This window comes from Schistocerca americana, chromosome 1 (genome assembly GCF_021461395.2).
Source record: "Schistocerca americana isolate TAMUIC-IGC-003095 chromosome 1, iqSchAmer2.1, whole genome shotgun sequence".
NCBI lineage: Eukaryota > Metazoa > Arthropoda > Insecta > Orthoptera > Acrididae > Schistocerca > Schistocerca americana.
The window spans coordinates 17,767,516-17,790,432 of NC_060119.1; the positions used below are offsets into that span (position 1 = coordinate 17,767,516).

General features: G+C 43.9%; 1 protein-coding gene across 5 annotated transcripts in view; it reads right to left on the reverse strand.

Annotated features, from left to right (window-relative positions):
* Nucleotides 1-22,917, reverse strand: part of LOC124545731 (NAD(+) hydrolase sarm1) — an 875,530-nt gene that overhangs the window by 348,534 nt on the left and 504,079 nt on the right. The gene's annotated exons all lie outside the window — the stretch shown is intronic.

Here is a 22,917-nt window from a genome sequence, read left to right on the forward strand (position 1 = left end):
CGAACCTGCGACCATTGCTGGCCGAAGTGGCCGTGCGGTTCTAGGCGCTGCAGTCTGGAACTGCGAGACCGCTACGGTCGCAGGTTCGAATCCTGCCTCGGGCATGGATGTGTGTGATGTCCTTAGGTTAGTTAGGTTTAAGTAATTCTAAGTTCTAGGGGACTGATGACCTAAGATGTTAAGTCCCATAGTGCTCAGAGCCATTTGAGCCATTTTTGTAGGCATTGTGGTCTCGATTTCTGAATGGTGTTTGGATGTGAATAGTGGACACTATACGTCTCTGGTAAGCTATATTGTGCTCGTATCACGCAGAGCAAGTGTTTTACGGTTCCATAACCTAGTTTATCGTATAGAAACCGAGAAATCCCAGCACAAAAGATGTCAATCAATCGAGCATTATTATTCACTCTTATCGAATTTACCCACCGAATTACTGATATCGAAGCACTTTCCGCCTTTTTTCCTTCTGTCATCAGCGGAAAAGACATCTGCTGCTTGGAGGTGTCTCGTGTAGCGCATCTTGGAATTCAGTGACATCAGTATGAGTGCACACACGGAAATATGGGCAGGCACCTTTCACCTGCATTCGGTTGCGGCTCTCGACTGTGACTGCGTGCGCGTTTCTGGCCGGTTGTGCCGGGACATTTGTCTGGTGAACACATATTGCACTAGGAATTTCTCTTGTGTCAAGTATGTGGCCGCCTCATGCTTGCAGGACCTGAGTGGGTGCATGTGTGTGGTTTCACGGCTGACTGCCCCGCCCCTTTATTGGGGTTGTCTGTTACTTCTACTGGACAGGGTTGGGGGAGGGTGCTTGCGCGCATTGATTGCATTATTTTGGGAGCGGGCCTGTAGGCTGTGCTATGCGTTATTTGTACAGTTTACGAGTACTGAGCGTGTCTACAGATCCCTGTGCTGCGTTAGTTAGTAGTAGTCTGCAAGTGTGAAATGAAATTATTTGGGAAATTAGGAGTTGTTTGCATGTCTGGAGAGCGTTATTTAGAAGTAGTTTACAGGTCTGTGGACCGTGTGAGTTGGCCTGAAGGATGTCTTTTGTATGAGTGTGATAAATAAAATGTTCAAAAATAAACAGAGTGCACTGCTTCCTTACTCTCCCCAGCAGTCCAGCACAGCCTGAGTCATTTGGCCCCTACAGATCAGCATCTTGGGTTCTATGAAGTAGAATCACGTGACTATTTGTGTAGTCAATAGGAGTGCAGCGTTATAGGGGTGGGCAGGATGCTACGTGATGAATGAATGAGCATTGCTCTCCTATTGGGAAAATGTGAAAATTGTCATTTGATAACTGAATACAGAAATATTTGTTTCATTTATGGAATTAAATTGCCTCCTCAATTTCCGTCGCGAGACAGTATTGTACTAACTATTAGGTAATTGAATGTTAGATGCACGATGCGGGTGTCACATGTGTTTAGTTACATTCGTTAGGGTATTTGCAGAAGACTATCTATGGCATGCATGCTGGAGGTTGTGACGTCAGTGGTCCCGCGCTCGTGGGTCGCTGACGCGAGGCAGATAGAACAGACGATCTGGGGTTACATAATGGGACCGTGCAGTAGTTGTGTGTCGTAGAGCATATGCTCTATGCAGCCATCTTGAATAGTGGCACTTGCATCATACACGACATCACGGTAGCGCCATCTAAAATGGTTCAAATGGCTCTGAGCACTATGAGACTCAACTGCTGAGGTCATCAGTCCCCTAGAACTTAGAACTACTTAAACCTAACTAACCTAAGGACATCACACACATCCATGCCCGAGGCAGGATTCGAACCTGCGACCGTAGCGGTCTCGCGGTTCCAGACTGCAGCGCCTTTAACCGCACGGCCACTTCGGCCGGCAGCGCCATCTGGCGGTGACGTTATGAACTAACCGAGTTGCGCTCTGGACCTATTTTGTGGACACACTGCGTGGCGCCATGTTGGATAGAGGTGCTTGCGTTATCATCTGACGATCTCAGAGCGCTCTCTGCTGATGGCGATCTGAACTAAGCCAGTTGGAGTCCAGACCGAGTGGCGAACACACCTGCTTGAAATTGGTTAAATAATAACGGAAAGTGCTTTCTTGCAAGGAATTCTTAGGCGGAGGAGTCGACTGAGGTTAGTACAAATTGAGGGGCTCTGGCTGCAACCGACTGCAGATAGCGCCACATGCTGGCTTCTGAGGCCGTCCTCGCCTCCTTTCGGAAGGTGGCTGGTCTGGTGAAGGCAACTGGCATTGCTCACGGTGTACAGGCAAAACTCACTATTTATAGCATTGTAGCCATGGCCTATCGCGGTCTTCTGGTCGGGAGCGGAGCGGAAGTTCTAAGTCAGAGGCTCAGATGACTCTGCGACGCTATTGGTTGCGAATTACTCGACCCCTGCTATCAGGTGCAGTATAATAGGTTTCCCCTTAACATGTCAGGCGTGCACTATAGGCAGGAAGCGGCTTCTTGGGTAGTGTGCAACATGCAAATGACGGTTTTTTAGGTTAGAGAACCCCCCCCCCCCCCCCCCCCCCTGGGATCAAACAGGAATTACTTGCTAAAACGAAGTTACCTTAGGCACAATGTTCTTGTTCTCTCAGATCGAATATAAAAAAGGTCACATATTAGAAAACTGCAGCAGCATCGAAGGAAAGGTCCTAGATTTCCTACCGCTTATTGACGGTTATAATCACAGATAGTAATAGGAACAGCAAGTTGGCTGAAAACGAAAGTGAATGGCAACAACATTCTAAGTACAGATTGCAGTATTTACCGTAAGGATAGGTTAGTCACCAATGGTGATAGCGTATTTATTGCAGTGAAAAATCAGATAATATCTAGCGGGGTTATTATGGACTCTGAATGTGAATTAATCCGGGTGAAGTTAAGCATTAAAGGTTGCAGGCCCTGCAACACGGACTGTTCAATAAGGAACAAACATACATGAATGTGCTTCTTGTGGCATAAGTGTAAAGTGTCATTTCAAATAACGTATAATAAACTTGATCGAAATTTCCTTCACTGACGATTATTATAACTGCAAATCTCACATTCGCAATATTTCGTCCTTGTTGAGGTGCAACTTTGTAATTTTGACATAGACTCATAGAGTGACAATACGTAAATGGTAATTTGTACCATTTTATATTACAATTTGTGTAGAATCCAAAGCTGATTAATTTCAGGGGGACATTTGCTGATGCTAAAACTAGCCCACCACCCCAGCCACCTGGTTGTGGGTGGGAGACAACTTTAAAATTTCAAATGGGAACCCCCATTTTTTATTGCAGAATCAGATTCTACATAAAAAACAACGTACATTTTGTCCTAAATATTTGTTTTGATTCTTGGTAGTTGGCGCTGTAATTCAAGAAAATCCATGTTCTCATTTTTGCGTGGAAAATGCTTATGGATAAATAAAATATACTTATTTACTTTGTAAATTTTGATTCGCTTAATCTAAAACTCTCCCTCTCTCCCCATAGGGTGGGGTTTGAGAGAGAAGAATAAAAGTTTTACAAGTATTGACCCGTTTGACCAATAATTTTAGACTTGATAGCTTGGTTGATTTACGTAAAAATGCTCCGAACTCCATCTGTCTGGAGCTACATCGAGTATAAAAATCATTCGTTTCTTGTTCTTCTTAACTGTCTGCTATGAGATCACGGCACTTTGAAATCTGTTACTATACATCGATAAGGAGTGCTGAGCTCCTCGACATGGGCGCATCTCTTGATGGGTGAGGACTCAGAGAGCTCCATTCATTCACGAGACGTGCAGTGTAGCGGTCTTCTTCTGGTCAGTTGCAGATTAATTCGCTAACGGTGCTGCAGGGCGGGTTGGTCAATGGCAGTGTGAGGAGGGTCTTTCACTCTCTAATTTTACCCTAAGACAGCGAGCATGCGCTGTGACTCCCATACGTGGAGAGATAGATCGAAAATTAAACACTATGCTCCAGGTGATATAAATATGTGAGCGCTGTCTGGTATACTTTGATGATTTATGTGCTCGAGAATTAACACTGAATGGACGTACTGCACAGTTATCTATCCATGTTCGCAATGATAACCACAAATTGCAGAAGGGGTGGTTTAGCTATGATACTGAAATCGGGCAAACATGCTGTCGCATCATTGGCCGGTGTTGAAGTTACTGTAAAATTGCCAAAATTGTTCACACTATCAACTGTGATGCTTATTATTAGAGTACATCAATGGTGTCTTTTCCATCCCATCCGTCCATTGGCACACTGTTGGTTACCACATAAGAAATGACTGGTAACGCTCGGATGAGATGGAGAAAGAGTTTTGCTGGATGGACAGCACATTCTGGGGTGGACAGCACCGAAACACTGATCGTGTACATGAGTGCAATATGAGGACTCAGTTGAAAGGGAACGCAGAGCCGTCAGCTATTCCGTCAGTGTGAGAGATGAGTCTAAATGTAGAGCTCGTGAATCACCTTTGTACTATAGTTTGGAGACCTACGCCAACGCCGTAAAACCCTTCCAGTTTGCTTATGTTGTAACTGTCTTTTATTTAAAATCAGCCGATGTGTGGAGTGTTATGCTATCCGCCGTAAGAACATGATTTACTATGTGCAACGTCTAGTTTCCTGCAAACGGCCTTGGATCAGGACTTCTTAACGTCAGTTTGGAACCTGGCACAGGTCTCGAAGTCGTGGCAGAAAGCGAAATGTTTGGCATTGTACAAAAGTGTGCTAGAAAACAGAGTTTCAAACAAAGAAACAGGACCAGAAGGAGTGTCTTTTGCGACTTAGAATAGCCTGTGTGATACGATCATTCGCCTAGAGTATAGGTGATCAAAGTTCAAATTGGCCTCTGCAGTGCATGTATATTTAATAGGATCGTGCCACACCTGCAGTAGTAGCTGCAGCAGTTTAGGAAAACAAGTGCTACAAACTTTTACATAATGATGCCATACAGTGGGTGGAAAGCGCAAAATTTCTTGGCATGCAAGTTGATAGTCAGTTGAAGGGGGAAGACCATGTAAAAATTCTTCGTAACAGAATCTCTACAGCATGCTATGCCCTCAGAGTTCTTACTTCGGGATCTGATATTTCATGTATTAGATCAGTTGCGTATATCCATTCTGTTATTACACTCCTGGAAATTGAAATAAGAACACCGTGAATTCATTGTCCCAGGAAGGGGAAACTTTATTGACACATTCCTGGGGTCAGATACATCACATGATCACACTGACAGAACCACACGCACATAGACACAGGCAACAGAGCATGCACAATGTCGGCACTAGTACAGTGTATATCCACCTTTCGCAGCAATGCAGGCTGCTATTCTCCCATGGAGACGATCGTAGAGATGCTGGATGTAGTCCTGTGGAACGGCTTGCCATGCCATTTCCACCTGGCGCCTCAGTTGGACCAGCGTTCGTGCTGGACGTGCAGACCGCGTGAGACGACGCTTCATCCAGTCCCAAACATGCTCAATGGGGGACAGATCCGGAGATCTTGCTGGCCAGGGTAGTTGACTTACACCTTCTAGAGCACATTGGGTGGCACGGGATACATGCGGACGTGCATTGACCTGTTGGAACAGCAAGTTCCCTTGCCGGTCTAGGAATGGTAGAACGATGGGTTCGATGACGGTTTGGATGTACCGTGCACTATTCAGTGTCCCCTCGACGATCACCAGTGGTGTACGGCCAGTGTAGGAGATCGCTCCCCACACCATGATGCCGGGTGTTGGCCCTGTGTGCCCCGGTCTTATGCAGTCCTGATTGTGGCGCTCACCTGCACGGCGCCAAACACGCATACGACCATCACTGGCACCAAGGCAGAAGCGACTCTCATCGCTGAAGACGACACGTCTCCATTCGTCCCTCCATTCACGCCTGTCGCGACACCACTGGAGGCGGGCTGCACGATGTTGGGGCGTGAGCGGAAGACGGCCTAACGGTGTGCGGGACCGTAGCCCAGCTTCATGGAGACGGTTGCGAATGGTCCTCGCCGATACCCCAGGAGCAACAGTGTCCCTAATTTGCTGGGAAGTGGCGGTGCGGTCCCCTACGGCACTGCGTAGGATCCTACGGTCTTGGCGTGCATCCGTGCGTCGCTGCGGTCCGGTCCCAGGTCGACGGGCACGTGCACCTTCCGCCGACCACTGGTGACAACATCGATGTACTGTGGAGACCTCACGCCCCACGTGTTGAGCAATTCGGCGGTACGTCCACCCGGCCTCCCGCATGCCCACTATACGCCCTCGCTCAAAGTCCGTCAACTGCACATACGGTTCACGTCCACGCTGTCGCGGCATGCTACCAGTGTTAAAGACTGCGATAGAGCTCCGTATGCCACGGCAAACTGGCTGACACTGACGGCGGCGGTGCACAAATGCTGCGCAGCTAGCGCCATTCGACGGCCAACACCGCGGTTCCTGGTGTGTCCGCTGTGCCGTGCGTGTGATCATTGCTAGTACAGCCCTCTCGCAGTGTCCGGAGCAAGTATGGTGGGTCTGACACACCGGTGTCAATGTGTTCTTTTTTCCATTTCCAGGAGTGTAGTTATGGGGAGTGAACAGGAAAAATATTGAAGCTATATTCAAACTGCATAGGCTATACCGATAGGAGTGCTCAGAGAGCTGCACGCGTCGCTGTTCTGGGAGGCATTGCGAAACCTCTTTCTCCGCGCTGGACCGCACCGCAGCTTTGCATCGGTGCCTAGGTGACTTCTATATCAGATGAAGTTAGTGGAAATTTTATAGTTCGTATTTTTTTTCTGTTGGCGGGTAGAGAATAACGATGATAGCATGTTGGGCTTATTGATTTGAATGGACACAGATCTACTTCGGACTGTAATATCTGTATCTAGTTTGGATGCGTACCACATTGTGCGCATTTCCGCCGACTGGTCAAAACACGGTCATGTTGCACTAACTAAGGTCTTTCTGTTTCTACATGCGTTGCACAAGGTGGTGGATATGTCTTTCACTGACTTCTGCTCAATTCCGACTTAAATTGGAACGATCACATATGGAAATCTGTAGAAATGGGATCAGCTGCAAGATGCATAGGGGGTGACTAAAATCACGCTGTTATTATACTGTAGCAGCTCGGGAAAGGTGACTCGTTTTGAGCTATGGGAGTGCCAGAAATATGATTGAGTAGTGGTTGCAATCATTAAAGGAATTGACAATAGGATCCAACACAGGTATGTACTTAAATGGAATGGCCTGTTTCCACATCCCACACATCATTTCTAGTGTATAGCGTAACACTAGAGATCTGAGAAGCTAGTGTACATTTTCTTACAACCTCAATCACCACCTCATCTACTACTACTGTTTGTGTTCCTTCTAAATCACTCATCGCCTACAACTCAGTGGATATATCGCAGAACCTCTGATATGGTTTCGAGACAGAATGAGTTGCAAATACAATAGAATTATCTAGCATAGCCCAATCACTTTCAAATTGCGGTAATTTTTTCATGAGGTCGCATCATGGGGTACAGGTTGGTCTGATAATACACATTCCTACGATCACCGTCATGGTATTTGTTCGGAAGAGGCCGGCCGTTGTGGCTGTGCGGTTCTAGGCGCTTCAGTCTGGAACCGTGTGACCGCTACGGTCGCAGGTTCGAATCCTGCCTCGGGCATGGATGTGTGTGATGTCCTTAGGTTAGTTAGGTGTAAGTAGTTCTAAGTTCTGGGGCACTGATGACCACAGATGTTGAGTCCCACAGTGCTCAGAGCCACATTTGAACCATTTTTGTTTCGAAGAAACCCCCTCATCCAGAGCTATCTCGATTTGTATTGCAGGTGTAGCTTTTAACATGGATACTTGTGTGCAGCTGCGCTTGTGACAGTAACATACAGTAGTTGTTGCGAGTTCGTTTTTTCAACATCTGACCGATTACATCTCTCTTTCTAAGACACAGTGGTAGGACTCGCAAGAAAAACTTAAGAGGCATGACCACCCATTCTTGATTTTGGGTCAATATTATTTTGCATTGTTTGGAATGATTTATTGGTCAAGTATTATACTTAGTACTAGTGGAGGCTGCGTGATGTGTTCGCATTTGAGTATCAGGCTTACAATATACATGTTTAAAGGAGATGACTATGTCCAGTAGCAAGGAAGGTACAGGTATTTCTATTTCCACAGCCACAGCCTTCAGCAGGGTGTATTTTCGATACTGTCGAATGCTGTTCTATTGAGACCGCGATTGTAACATTTAATTGTAAGTATAATCATAAAACATATATGTGACCAGTTTTCTAGAATGATTCCGTGTATGCACGGCCTGTGGTGGGAATGATTCACGTTACCTGTTAATGGCACAAGCCGCCCAAATGCAGAGGCCTGTCGGAGTGTAGGAATGTATCTGAGTTAACTTTGCCATCGTCTAGACGACCTAATGGCGAACTAATACTAAGTATGTGTTGGGCGGCTTTCCTGATCGAGTGGAAATTTGAGAAGATTGTGTACGGAGGTGTGTGTGTGCTGGACCATTATTCCCAGCCGTATAAATTGTTTGGTTGACTGCTTGTGCATATTTCACTCCTTTATTTAGTTGAGAGTAGATCGATTGTGGTGTGTGCATCTATCATGTGGAAGACACGTTTGCTTGTTCTCTAGACATGGGAAAGACCTCAGTTGGCTTGTAAATTATAGGGAATCTGTTACTTCACCGACATTGGTATTTGAGAGTGGAAATATCAGTTTCTAGTTACTCAGTGGTTTAAGGCATGCTGCACTTCACCAAAATTTGGGGTATGTAGAGAAATTATTTCCACTCTATCTTGGGAATTATGTTGTGCTAGCGATCTGTAAGATGCTGCCTAGTGCTCGATATCGGGAATTACCGTGAAAATGGTATAATATTATGGCAAACCACGCGAAAATACCTGTGTTCTTGGCATCCCTGAGTCTGGAGATGTGCGTAGAAAAGCGAGCAAGCAAGGAAGCAGGTTTGGAGCAGGAACAGTAACGCGTTTGTGCCGAGGGGAAATGATTGCGAATTTGTAGAGCAGCTCTGAGAGCGACTTCGGTCCACTGTGGGTTCTCTGGTGTAAAATGGATGATTTTGTGTGGCAGAGGATATGAATTGTACGTTTATTACATCGACACGGTACACTGTGACATATTGCTGGGTTGGAGATCGGATTCACGCTCTAATTTTCAAGCTCCTATCCTCAGTGGGAGACCAGTGTAATTGAGTAAGAGTCTTTCCGTATTTGACGATATGTATCACACTTTGCGAGGTTTAGTTGTCAGTGTAATATGGTGATCAGTGTAAAATAGTTTATTGCCACTGAATGTCACGTCTGTAGAAAGAAAGAAAAGGCTGATGGTGCTTTCCTTGGACTGAGGAACATGGTGACATATGTGAGTGTACGCATACCATAATTTTTGTGGGTGCTTTACAGATATAAAAGTCAACTGCACTGTTTGTGTAAAATTTTGCGGGGGCTGTCGCTAGCCTCCTGTGCACTCTATTGGACAGGGGGTGTGGGGGGGGGGGGGGTGGTACTTGTGTGCATTGATTGCGTGTCTGTGGCTTACGTTGTTTAAAATGTGTGTATATTGCATTGTAAAGTTACAGCATAGGCTTTATGTTGCGACATGACTGTCCCCTATCGTGAGAGATGTTCAGCACATCGATAACCACGTGGGTATGAGAGAGATTTTTTACATGGAAAATTCGTTCCAGAAGCACAGTCATCAAGAGGAGACATTACCTGTACATCGATCGGTGTCAGACTGTAGCAGCAATCGTAATATTTAATTGTAGTTACACTGGTAAATATCTTCCTGGCTTCCAATATTCTTGTGAGTCTCGTATGTATTCAGCGTTCTGTAGATGACTTTGCGGGTTTAAATGTCAATGCAATTTAGCGATCTGTGCAAAATAATTTTACCGCTGAAAGTCCTGTCTACAGAAAGAAAGAACAGGTGGATGGTGCTTCGATACAGGAGGCACCAGTAATTCGGCAGGTAAATTCATATGCTCGATTCATTCATATCCTTTGTGCTGGGAAACAGGAGCCTCTACATAGCAGAGGGAACGTGTTTGTGTACGTTGAAAGCAGGAAGGGTAACACGTGATGGACTGGGTACCACATTAGGTCCACGAGGAAGACTGCATTCGATGTTATTCTGCGCTATTTTCGTAAATAGGTTCGGTTAGGGCAAGAATTTTCGTGCATACAAGCTGGTACATCAAGAAAGCGAGCGTTAACTATTTCTGCGACAATATACAATTTCCGCGAAGTCGACTCAGTTCTTAGTTTTTACATAGTCACGTGACATCAGTATAAGATGGAGAATGTTGTTAGATATACTTGTGAAGGTTTGTAGCTATGCATGTGTGCTGGGTATGTGTGTGTTGATTGTGTGTCTGTTGCATTATTCTGCAAGCAGGCCTGTAGGTTGTGCTATGCGCTATTTGGTCAGTTTACAAGTCGATTTTGTGTATGCACATCTGTGTACTGCATTATTTAGGAGCAGTTTGCAGGTCTGTACTGAAATTATTTCGGTAAATTAAGGAGTTGTTTATGTGTCTGGAGAGCATTATTTACAGGTCTGCAGAGTGTATATTGTGACCCGAAGCACATCAGGGCGAGTGTTTTGCGTCAGTGTGATAAATACACTCCACCCCTAAGTAAAATATTCTAAAATAAATAGAGTACACTCCTGCCACACTCTCCCCAGCAGCTCATCGCAAGCTGAGTCATTTTAGAGCTATTTTCCCCCTCCAGATTACCATCTTGGATTACATTATGGGATGGAAGTGAGCACCTTCTGGTGGCAGTACTGTGTACTAGGCCATTTGGAGTCTCGATCTCATAGTGGAGACACTGCCTACAAAATAAAGACTCATGTCCAGCACAGGCAGAGTTTTTTCCTGCCATTTTCTAGGGGAGGCAGAGAGGATGGGAGGGTAGGGGGTTTACCAGAGAGGGAAGGGTTAATTAAGTAGTCAATCAAACTAATAGTAATGACAGGGACTATTCCAATAACCTGAAAGTGTACCTCTAGCAGCAAGGAGGAGGTTTCCTGAGGGGGGGAGGGGAGTGGGAGGGGGGGGAGACAACAATAGGTTAAGTGCAGTGACACGGAAAACCACTTAAAAGAACATTAGCCTAAGGAACTGTCTACCAAAGGAGAACAATAGGTTAAGTACCTGTCAATCAAAGGAGAACAATAGGTTTTCCCCTGAGTGTATACCTCCCCCAATGTAGGCAACCCATGCTAACAAAATGCACCGGCATCCTTGTAGCTCTACTACTTACGACATGGCGTCAGGCAGGGCTCTATAATATCACTGATCCTCTTTAACCTGTATTGAGAACACATATTCAGAGAAACCTTACTTGAAGTGGAAGAAGGAATCTCAGTGAATGGTGTCACACTCAACGATTTTCGATATGCAGATGACACCGTGGTATTTGCGGATACAATGGAAAGGCCGCAGAAGCTGATAAACAAAATTTCTGAGACAAGCAAGACATCAATACAAACGAAAGAAAATTTATGATCATCAGCAGGAAGAACATTCGAGGTGTGAGTCTGTACATCAATGGCACAGTACCCGTATCTGGGCACCATCATTAACAAAGCGTGAGACAACTTGCAGAAGATAACGTGTCGCATCGGAAAGGTGAGGAGTGTTTTCAACTCGATGAGCTCAGCCTTCGAGAGTCACGATCTCCTCAGGTGCTATGTGTTCTCAGTTCTCTTGTATCGTGTGGAAATATGGACCTTTACAACGGCAACCACTGTCAGACTCCAAGCTTTTGAACTATGGTTACACAGAAGAATGTTGAAAATATCATGGACTCAAAAAGTGACAAATGTCAGGGTTCGACGTCGAGTTAACAAAAGCCCAGAACTGATCAACATCATCAAGTGTCGCAAACTACAATACCTTGTCCACTTCATGAGGAATCAAAAAATATATGAGCTGTTTCAACGTACCCTGCAAGGAAAAATCGAGGGAAAGAGACCTCCGGGACGAAGAAGAAATTCCTGGCTCGACAACCTTAGATCATGGTCTAATATTAGCTATGAAGAACTGTTTCGCATTGAAACTGATGAAGATAGAATAGGCATGATGATTGCTAACGTCCGGAGCAGACAGACACGCTAAGAAGAAGAAGAAGAATTACTTGACCATTTATATTTGATTAGAACTTACACTCCTATGACAAAGAATTTTAAAAAGACTTTTACCACGATCCTGGGACTGTAGTGCAAATATTATGTACATTTCTTGTGCACAATATATTTATTTAATAGGATGAGAACTCAAGAGTTGCCTGCCCTTGCAAAGTAACTGATGGACATAGACTAAGTTGTAAATTTGAGTACTGCCACGACGTGTGCATTATTTAACTAATTCCTTTCCTGTGCCAACCTATCTCAGAGCAGCACTTGCAATCAACGTCCCCAATTATCTGCTGGATTTATTCCAGTCTCTGTTTTCCTCTACGGTTTTTGCTCTCTACAGCTCCCTCTGATATCATGGAAATCATTCCCTCATGCCTAACAGATGTCCTATCATCCCGTACATTCGCCTTATCATTTTCCACGTATTCCTTTCCTCTCTGATTCTGTGCAGAACCTCCTCATTCCTCACCTTATCAGTCCACCTAATATTCTGCATTAGTGTTTAGTACCACATCTCAAATGCTTCGATTCTCTTGTTCCGGTTTTCCAACAGTCCATATTTCACTACCATAGAATGCTGTGCTCCAAACGTACATTCTCAGTAATTTCTTCCTGAAATTAAGGCCCATTTTTGATACTAGTAGACTTCTCTTGGCCTGGAATGCCATTTTTGCCAGTGCTAGTTTTCTTATGATGTCCTCCTTGTTCCGTCTGTCATTGGTTATTTTCCTGCCTAGATAGTAGAATTCCGTAACTTCATCTACTTCGTAACCATCAACCTTGATGTTAAGTTTCTCACTGTTCTCATTTCTGTTACTTCGCATTACCGTCGTCTTTCTTCGATTTACTCTCAGTTCACATTCTTAATCATGAGACTGTTCATTCCAGTCAGGAGATCATTTAATTCTTCTTCACTTTCAATCAGAATAATAATGTCATCAGCGAATCGTATCATTGATATCCTTGCATCTTTCTTTTATTTGCATCATTGCTTCTTCGATGTACAGATTGAACAATAGGGGCGAAAGATTATATCCCTGTCTTACACCCTTTTTAATCCGAGCACTTCGTTCTTGGTCTCCACTGTTATTATTCCCTCTTGGCTCTTGTACGTATTGTATATTACCCGTCTCTCCCTATAGCTTACTTCTGTTCTTCTCAGAATTTCGATCATTTTACATTATGTTACATTGTCAGAAGCTTTTTACAAGTCGACAAATTCTATGAACGTGTCTTCATTTTTCTTTGGTTTTGCTTCCATTATCAACCGCAACGTCAGAATTGCCTCTCTCGTGCCTTTACCTTTCCTAAAGCCAAACTGAAAGTTATCTAACAAATCCCTGAGTCCTCCATAGCTCACTTTAATTCTGATGCTAATAATGGATCACCTACCTCTTTTAAATCGACTCATGTTCCTCCTTCTGTCACGTCAGACAAATCTTTCCATCATAGAGGCGTTCAATGTACTCTTTCCACCTACTCGCTCTGTCCTCTGCATTTAACAGTAGAATTCCCGCTGCAGTCATAACGTTATGCCCCTTGCTTTTAATTACACCGAAGGTTGTTTTGACGTTCCTATATGTTGAGTCGGTCTTTCCGACAATCATTTCTTTTCGATTTCTTCGCATTTCTCATGCTACTATTTCGTCTGAGCTTTCCTGCACTTCCTATTCGTCTCATTCCTCAACGGCTTGTATTTGCGTATTCCTGAATTTCGTTGAACATTTTTGCCCTTTCTTCTTTCATCGATCAGCTGAAGTATTTCTTCTGTCACCCATGGTTTCTTCGTAATTACCTTCTTTGTACCTATGTTCTTGTTTCCAACTTCTGTGATTGCCCTTTTTAGAGATGTCCATTCCTCTTCAACTGTACTGCCTACTGAGCTATTCCTTATTGCTGTATCTATAGCCTTAGAGAGCTTCAAGCATATCTCGTGATTGCTTAGAATTTCCGTATTCCACTTCTTTACGAATTGATTCTTCCTCCCTAATAGCTTCAGCTTACTCTTCATCACTACTACAATGTGATCTGGCCTATGTCTTCTCCTGGGAACGTCTTACAATCCAGTACCAGATTTCCGGCCTTTTCCAAGTATACCTCCTCCTCTTATGATTCTTGAACAGAGTATTCGCTATTATTAGCTGAAATTTATTACAGAACTCAGTTAGTCTTCCTCCTCTCTCATCCCTTGTCCCAAGCCCATTATCTGCTATAACCTTTCCTTCTACTCCTTCCCCTACAACTGCATTCTATTCCCCCATGACTATTACATTTTCCTCTTCCTTTACGTATTGTATTACCCTTTCAATAACTTTCTCTATCTCTTCATCGTCAGCTTGCGACGTCGGCATACCTCCCTGAACTATCGTTGTCGGTGTTGGTTTGCTGTCGATTCTGATGAGAACAAACCTATCACTGAACTTTTCACAGTAACACATTTTCTGCTACTGTATACTACACTATACTCATCTGACTAGAAATCCTTGTCTTCTTTCCATTTCACTTCTCGGATCTATACTATACCTAGAATGAGCCTTTGAGTTTCCCTTTTCAGATTTTCTAGCTTTCCTACCACGACCAAGCTTCTGACATTCCACGCCTCGGCTCGTAGAACATTATCCTTTCGTTGGTTATTCAATCTTTGTCTCACGGTCACCTCCCCCTTGGCAGTCCCCTGGCGGTGATTCCAGTGGGGGCCTATTCCGGAATCTTTTCCCAATGAAGAGATCATCATGACATTTTTTAAATTGCAGGCCACATGTCCTTTGGATAAACGTTATGTCTCTTTAATGCAGTAGTTTCCATTGCTTTCTGCATCTTCATGCAGTTGGTCATTGCCGATCGTTCCGCCTTTAGGGGTAGTTTCCCACCGCAAGGACAAGAGAGTGTAAACGTGAATTTAAGAAGCATTTCTGCTCTCTCAAACAGTATTGTTTGTTTTTAGGATTAAATTTTTTGTACAGTAGGAAATGTTGACCGGCAGTACCAACTTACAGAAAGCTAGTCGACAGTAACGTGGTCCGGGATCAAACTTTTGCACGAAACCAGAAAGTGCATTAGGACATCAGAACATACCACTGGTAGCACGAGTGAACGAGTCACTGATACTGGGGTTTGACTTTGTTTCGTGAAACCTGTGGAGTACTGAGCAAACAGTTGGCAACACGCAGGACCGCGTGCTCTGTCGGTGGAGGGGGCCGCTGCGGTCATCAACCCGAGGAGGCAGCCTGCCCTCTCTCCCTCTGCCGCTGACTGCTCCTCCGCCCATGTGTCGAATGAAAATATCAACAACGAGTCATTTAAATAACTCTGTAAACCACTCGGCCAGATGGCCGTGAGTCTACTTGGCTATTGCGTACAACCATTTTCCCAGAAGATTCTGACGTTACTCAACTTAACACGGCCTCGAGTGTACTTTGCTTTGTATGAATTCACTGCCTTCGAACTTTTCTACGCCATCAATCGTCAGAAGACTACGAGGCTACTTTGTGTTTGTATATATTCACTTTTCGTAAAACGAAAGTCCTGATACATCTATGGACGACATCGAGTCTACAATGTGTTTGTATAACCGACTTTCCCTTGGACCATCGCTAACCGTCGATCTATGAAGACGTCGAGTCTACTTGTTTCGTGAAACCTGTGGTATCGAGCCAGAATACTAGAAGGTAGTGATGATGTGTCAGCACTATCATTCCAAAATTCATCCTCCGAAAACTTATGACATGAAATCATTGACTCTGCTAAATTATGTGAAATCATTAGCTAACCGAGTTGACGTAAATAATTTGATTTGTAAAACATTGTACTTCTATGAAAAATTTTCATCTTCTGCAGTTATCACCGGGGTCCATGTATCATTTGTAAAGATGAAAATACTTAAATATTGAATTTGAATTATAATTTACTGAAATAACTGTAACATATGCAACTAAATAAGTCAAAATCGCTATCTGATTCTACTGTATGCAACACTCTCTGAATTTCTTATGTGTTTGTACACTTACCGTGCGTACCAACTAATGTTACGTACTTGTGGAATGAAACTATGGCAACCAAGTGTACTACGACTATTATCCTAACGTTGGTTGAACACTTGACAGTATTCATTGTATTTTATACTTTCAAGCCTTCGAGAGGGCGACGTATTAGTACTTTTTATTTCATCCAAATTTTGTACGTATGAACTGTTTCTGAAATAACTCTGATAACGATGCACCTGCGCTCTTACTTTCAATTTACGCATTTACGTGAGTATATCGACTCCTAAAACCTCTTATCTAATCGCTGAACTTTTGTCTTTCGTTGTCTCGCTCTCGTAAGGTACGGACACCGTTCGTCATTCTGCTGTACTCACTGTAAAGGTTATTACATAAAAGATTACGTTCCGGCATATCGACAAGCGCCGGCACGAAGGCGAAGAACGCAAGAGCAGAGAAGACTGCGAGACGACGTCAGCCGATAGTTCGCTGGCTAGGACAGCACCACGGCAGGAGCGGCCTCTCTCTATACGGAGGGAACATAAGCGCCGCTGCTGCCGCCCTCGGCCGCACAGTAGAAGACGGACGCGAGCAGAGCTGTCACTTGTGATCCATATCCAGTACTTACATGGAAATTCCATACAGCGAAAGACACTGGTTATTTTGCGTGTCGCCATTAGCTTGCGACACGACACTGCAAACCAAAGTTAAGTATTTTCAATCTACTTTATTGTAATAAAAACCATTAATGTGATTTGTTTGAATTGTTCTATAGCTATCCGAGAAAGAAGCATCCTTTAGGTATCCTATAAGAGACGAGTGGGCAGGACACCACAGATAATTAGGTTTCCTTAATATAGTATGAAGTTAAAATTTTCTGCCTTTAATTTCTAACAAAACCACATTTCGTGTTCGACCATTATTTTCCATTGCATCTTACATTGCACGTCCCTGAGAGCCTTGGACCGATCATTTTATTTGTATCTCGTAGGACTTTCACTCAACCTGTGCAAAGAACGATTCGGTCAATCGTCTACCAAGAGTGACGTCATTGTGCGGCCTACCCCCCTGTCAGACACAGGCCCCACGAACATTTGAAAGTTTTGATGGCAGTTAATTCCCGTTATATGTTGCATTCCCAGCTTCACGCCGAACTCGGTACGAGACATTGACTGTATTAGCACCCTGAGCCGTGCGTATTGCGTACGACAAAACGAGCAACCACAATCTGGTGACACCTACTCCTTTTTTAGGATTTACACTGAGTCATTGAAATTACTGTTTTTGAATATATTTACGGCTAGTAACGTGTCAAACTACAACTTTGATAAAATCACTGCTTTTGGCCAACAGCAGGTCAAACTAACTAGCTATTCCTTGATTCTTGGTCTGTGTATAAAAATCATACTCCTTTAGAGCAAACTATCACTCCTGAGAAGTGCGTAACGTTGCAGTTCATAACACCTGGAACCAGTGGACAAATACAGCTTCTGAATGTTTGTTTTTCCCGTGTCTATAAAACATATTATCGCACTATCTGCAGCTACACCTTAAAGATAGCGATCTTCACGAGAAGCTTCGGGACAGAATGTTCTGAATTCGGTTGGATGCCACCACATTTGATTAGTCCTCGTTACCCCCTTACACCAATATGATTCTATACGCATTCTTAAAGTGTGGGCATGTAGTTGAACGTCCTGCATGGTATGTAGCATCCTTCGCTCTTGATGATGAGAATCTTCGTGGCCCTCTGCCGGCCGAAGTGGCCGTGCGGTTAAAGGCGCTGCAGTCTGGAACCGCACGACCGCTACGGTCGCAGGTTCGAATCCTGCCTCGGGCATGGACGTTTGTGATGTCCTTAGGTTAGTTAGGTTTAACTAGTTCTAAGTTCTAGGGGACTAATGACCTCAGCAGTTGAGTCCCATAGTGCTCAGAGCCATTTGAACCATTTCTTCGTGGCCATTTTTCATTCGGTGTTGGTGGTGCAGCAGCTACAAACAAATCTGCAGTTAACGTAGTGACAGGCTGGTCATAAGGCTGCGATAGCAACTTGACTTCTCGTATTATAGTGAATATTTTTATTTGCCAATTGCGTAGTATCTGAGTAGTCAGCATCGAATATTCAATACTGAGAACAGGAAGATGTCAAGCACAAATGGAAGAAATACAAAAGCACCGTTCAATGTGCTTTAGACCATTATGTCCGAGCAAGGTCTTAAGCGATTGGAAAGACCCACTGGGGTTTAATAGCTGTGTCAGGGAACTCAGATTCAAGAGAAGTCAAAACTTAGCTGACAAAAAAAAGCTGCCAGTGGCGAAAATGAGCTTAAGGAGAGAATGAGAGAAACCTTCAATGACTCTGAAAGTAAAATTTTGTCAACTGACCTGAGTAAAAACCTTAAGAGCGTTCGGTCTTAGATAAAATTAGTAGGTGGTTGGAAATCTCCTGTTAATTCACTCAGGGAACATACAGGTCCGAAATGGAAGATAACAAACAGAAGACCGACATACTGAATTCGGTCTTCCGAAATTGTTTCACTGCAGAAGATCGTAACACAGTCATCGTACGAATGTCAAAATGACAGATATTGTGTAACCGATCGCGGAAAAGAAAAACAGTTACAGTCGATTAGTAGTGAAAACGCGTCAGGAGCAGGTGAGATACCTACAAGATTCTACAGAGATTATGAGAGAACTTGTTTCTTTTGTAGCAGCAGTCTATTGTAGATCGCTGAGCAACAGCGTGTACCTTGCGACTGGAGCAAATGCTATTCCCATTTTCTGGAAGGCTCAAGTGAGCAACAATTACTTCCTCCCAGATACAGCTCACGATGAGGAGTGAGAGCTAGTGGTGAGCTTGTAGACGGCGGCTCTTCCCACGGCCTTTCGCGGGTGGAGCGTGGACAGGTGGGCAGGGACAGTACCGTCTGCCGGCTGCCGCACACCGCTCGCCAGCTTGCGGAGTGTCGTGCGGTACAGACGTGGATGCAGGCTGGAGGAGGAGCGCTCGCACTTGCCACAGGGTAGCGGTCACATGGACTACAGGCAACTGGCGAACGAGTCTCTACAAGTCGTGGTTACTGAACTGCGCGGAACTGACGCACGAACGAACCTCACCGTCCGATGTCATCATCACAGTGCCTGTCGACGTCCGTGGCTAAATGAAAGAGAAACGGACTCGGAACAGGAAACATAAAGTGCATCGCATGTGAAGTGTTGTTGGAGGAGAGTGTGGTTACGCGAAACATACAACCGTTACTGAATGCATTAGTTCGTGAAATTGGTTTATAGGTTTTGAGACTATTCTTGACAGTGATACACAAATTCTGGTAGTGCAAGATGACACGTTTCAATTATTTATGAAAGGGAACAAATGGCCCATGTTAAATTCACCCAGGATGAAAGTAAGATATGAGCTAACTCTGAGAGTGCAGATCTGTGGCATGAAGTATGACTAGAACCTTTAAAAATCGATAGAGAACAAATGCTGCTGAACAGCTTAAAACCACATGTAGAAATGCAAGACGATGGAGGAAACTATAGATAATGTTGAAATGCAATACAATGGAGGAAACTATAGAAGAGTATCACATGAAGAAGACTGGATCAAATTGAGAGAAAGAAGAGACACAGATGGAGCGACGCGTCAACGATAACTTGAAAACAATTTTGAACGACAAGGTGGAGGTCTTTTCGCCAAAAGTAGGTACTTTATGGAATTTTCAATACAAGTTTGTGGTGAAACCCCATAAAATTTTTTGCGATACCCATTACGATTCCATTGGCATATAACAACCACATACTACATGAAATAGGTAGGATTGAACTGGCGATATCTTCATTATTCACTGACAGCAGCAGAATAGAGAGATAGGATGAGATATCTTTTTTGGACAGCAGGAAAATCACTACAGTGATTCACATGGAGACGAATCAACCAGAAAGTCTAGAAGAACTACTACAGAAATTTCACGGCGTGAAGGTGTTTCCTTCCCTGAACCTATGGTCAGATACTGACAAATTGAGTTAGAACCATCATGCTGACAGTACGCAGCATTTTTACGTTTTCGTCGATGTTACCAATTTCACTGACTCCTTTCTAGCTTGAATGTATCTACAGTCGCCTTCATGCAAACTTCGGATAGTATCTTTGATACTCTGATTGCACTGCCGCATTACGCACTACGTGGACAACGTATTGATAGCGGGATTCTCATGGGAAGAACATGATCCCACACTGAAGCAACTACTCATAATTTTCAGATACCTCGGCATAACGGCCAAGACTGAAGTCACAGTTTACGGTTGCTGAATCCACTTCTTAAGGCATATAATAGATGGTAATAGGATTTCACTGGATCTTCAGAAAGTGGAAACGATACCACGCTCTTCACTGTAGACTAAATGATAATTATGGATATACAGTATCTTGGACTAAGAAATTTTTACAAGTGTTTTGTGCACTTAGAGGACGTAGCTACGCTGAACCTATGTGGGATGGGGTAGAAGACAAATTGGATCTGGGATGCAGCTGCTGAGAAGTAATCCACTCACTGAAGCTGCACTGATGCTATCCCACCCACACTTGTCGTAAGGACTTTTGTAAGGTAATGGACAATGCATGGACAGGTTTGGTTATGGTTATCTTCCGAGAAATCAGAGAAGCAGGGGAGACAAGACGAAAGATAATAACCTTGGCTAGTCGCATACGAAGGAAGGAAGGAAGAGAAGAGCTATGCAGTGATAGAACAGGCTGCCCCCGCTCTGTGTGGTGATTTGAGAAATTTGGGTATTTTCTGCTGTATGGCAGGAAGACGGGGTTCAGACCAGAAAGGCCTTTATTAGACGTCATGACGGCTACTCTAACTGCAGGGTGCTTCGGATGCACACACAGTATAATTTTTAAGCTTTTCTCGGTCTTGAGTGTGTTATGGTAGCCAGAGTTAGGAATGCTATTCTGGGGAGCATCGCACAACTCTCTCTCTGTGGCGGATGCAAATCACAGTTATGTGAGTTCTATATCGGACGAAGTTAGTGGAGCTTTTATAGTTCGTAATTTTTCTCTGTTGGATGGCACAGAATAACGATGATAGCATTTTGCGCTGATAGATGTGAATGGATGCGGATCTGCTTCAGACTGTAGTATCTATATCTACTTTGGAGATTGGAGAAATACACTGCACGTATTTCCACCGAATGGTCAAAACACGGTCCTGTTTCACTAACTCATGTCGTTCTGCTTCTACATGGGTTGCAGAAGGTGGTGGATATGTCTTTCTCCGACTTCTGCACAGTTCCGAATTAAATTGGGCTGATCACATGTGCAAAGCTGTATAAATGGGAGGAGTTGCAAGATGTGTACGGGCTAACTAACAACAAGTTTGAAATTTACTGTAGAAGATAGATTCGAGAAAGGTGACTTGTTTCGAGATATGGAAGTGCCAGAAATATGGTTGAGTAGTGTTTGTAATCATTAAAAGACTTGCCAACAGGATCCAATGCTTGAATGGAAAGATCTGATTCCAAATCATGGACGTCATTTCTAGCAGACAGCATAACACTAGAGATCTGAGGAGCTAGTGTACACTCTCTTACGACCTCAGTCAGGACATCATCTACTACCATAGTTTGTGATCCTACTCAATTAGTCATCGCCTATAACTCGGTGGATATATCGCAGAACCTCTGCCATGGTATCGAGACAGAAAACGTTACAACTTCTATAGAAATATCTATCTGGCGCAGCGTGAGAGAGTCGCAAATACCGCTTACATAACACTTTCCTTAGCCGAATCACTTTCAAAATTCAGCGATTCTATTACGAGGTTGCACCGTCGGCGACGTGTAATCAGAGTGTTGGTCTGATAATACTCATTCCTGCGATCACCGTCTCGGTATTTGTCCGGAAATACCACCTCATTCGGAGGTAATGTCCCAACTCGATTTATAAAGCCAGTATAGCTTTTAACATAGATACTTGTGTGCACCTGAAGAACCAAGACCAACAGTAGTTGGGATCGAGTTTTTTTCAACATCTGGTGGTTAAACGTCACTTTGTAGGACACAGTGGTAGCAAGAAAAACTTATGAGACGTGTCCACCCATGGCTGATTTTCTCTCAGTATTATTTCGTATCGCCAGAGATCAGTTATTGACGAGGTATTATACTTAGTAGTAGCGGGTCTGTGATATGTCCGTATTTGAGCATCAGGCTTGTAAAGTATGTGTTTGTGTTCTGACATGTGCAAAGGAAATGACTATGTCCAGTCGTGAGGAAGGTGTGGATTTGACGTGGACTACTGTGATAGCATAGGAAGAGTATGTCAAGTCATAAGAATGGGTTCCGATATTTCTCTTTCCAGAGCCACAGCCGTCAGCAGAGTGCATTTCCGATACTTTGCACATTGACGAGTGTCACTCAACTGAGACCACAGTGCTAACATTTAGTTGTAAGCAGAGGGATAAAATATATATGTGAACGAATTCGTAGGATCATTCTCTCTATATGTGCTTGGCCTGCAACGCTGTTGACCTGTGCAGGAATGATTCACGTTTCCTGTTAGCGACAGCAGCCGTCCAAATGAAATGGCCTGTTGGAATGCAGGAATGTATCTGAGTTAACTTTGTCGTCCTGTAGAGGGCAGAGTAGTGAACTAAGTATGGGTTGGGCAGCTTTCGTGATCGCGTCGAAATTTGAGAAGATTGAATATAGAGGTGTGTTTGTGCTGGACCATTATTCCCTACCATGTAAATTGTTCGATTGACTGCTTCTGCACATTTCGGGGCTTTATT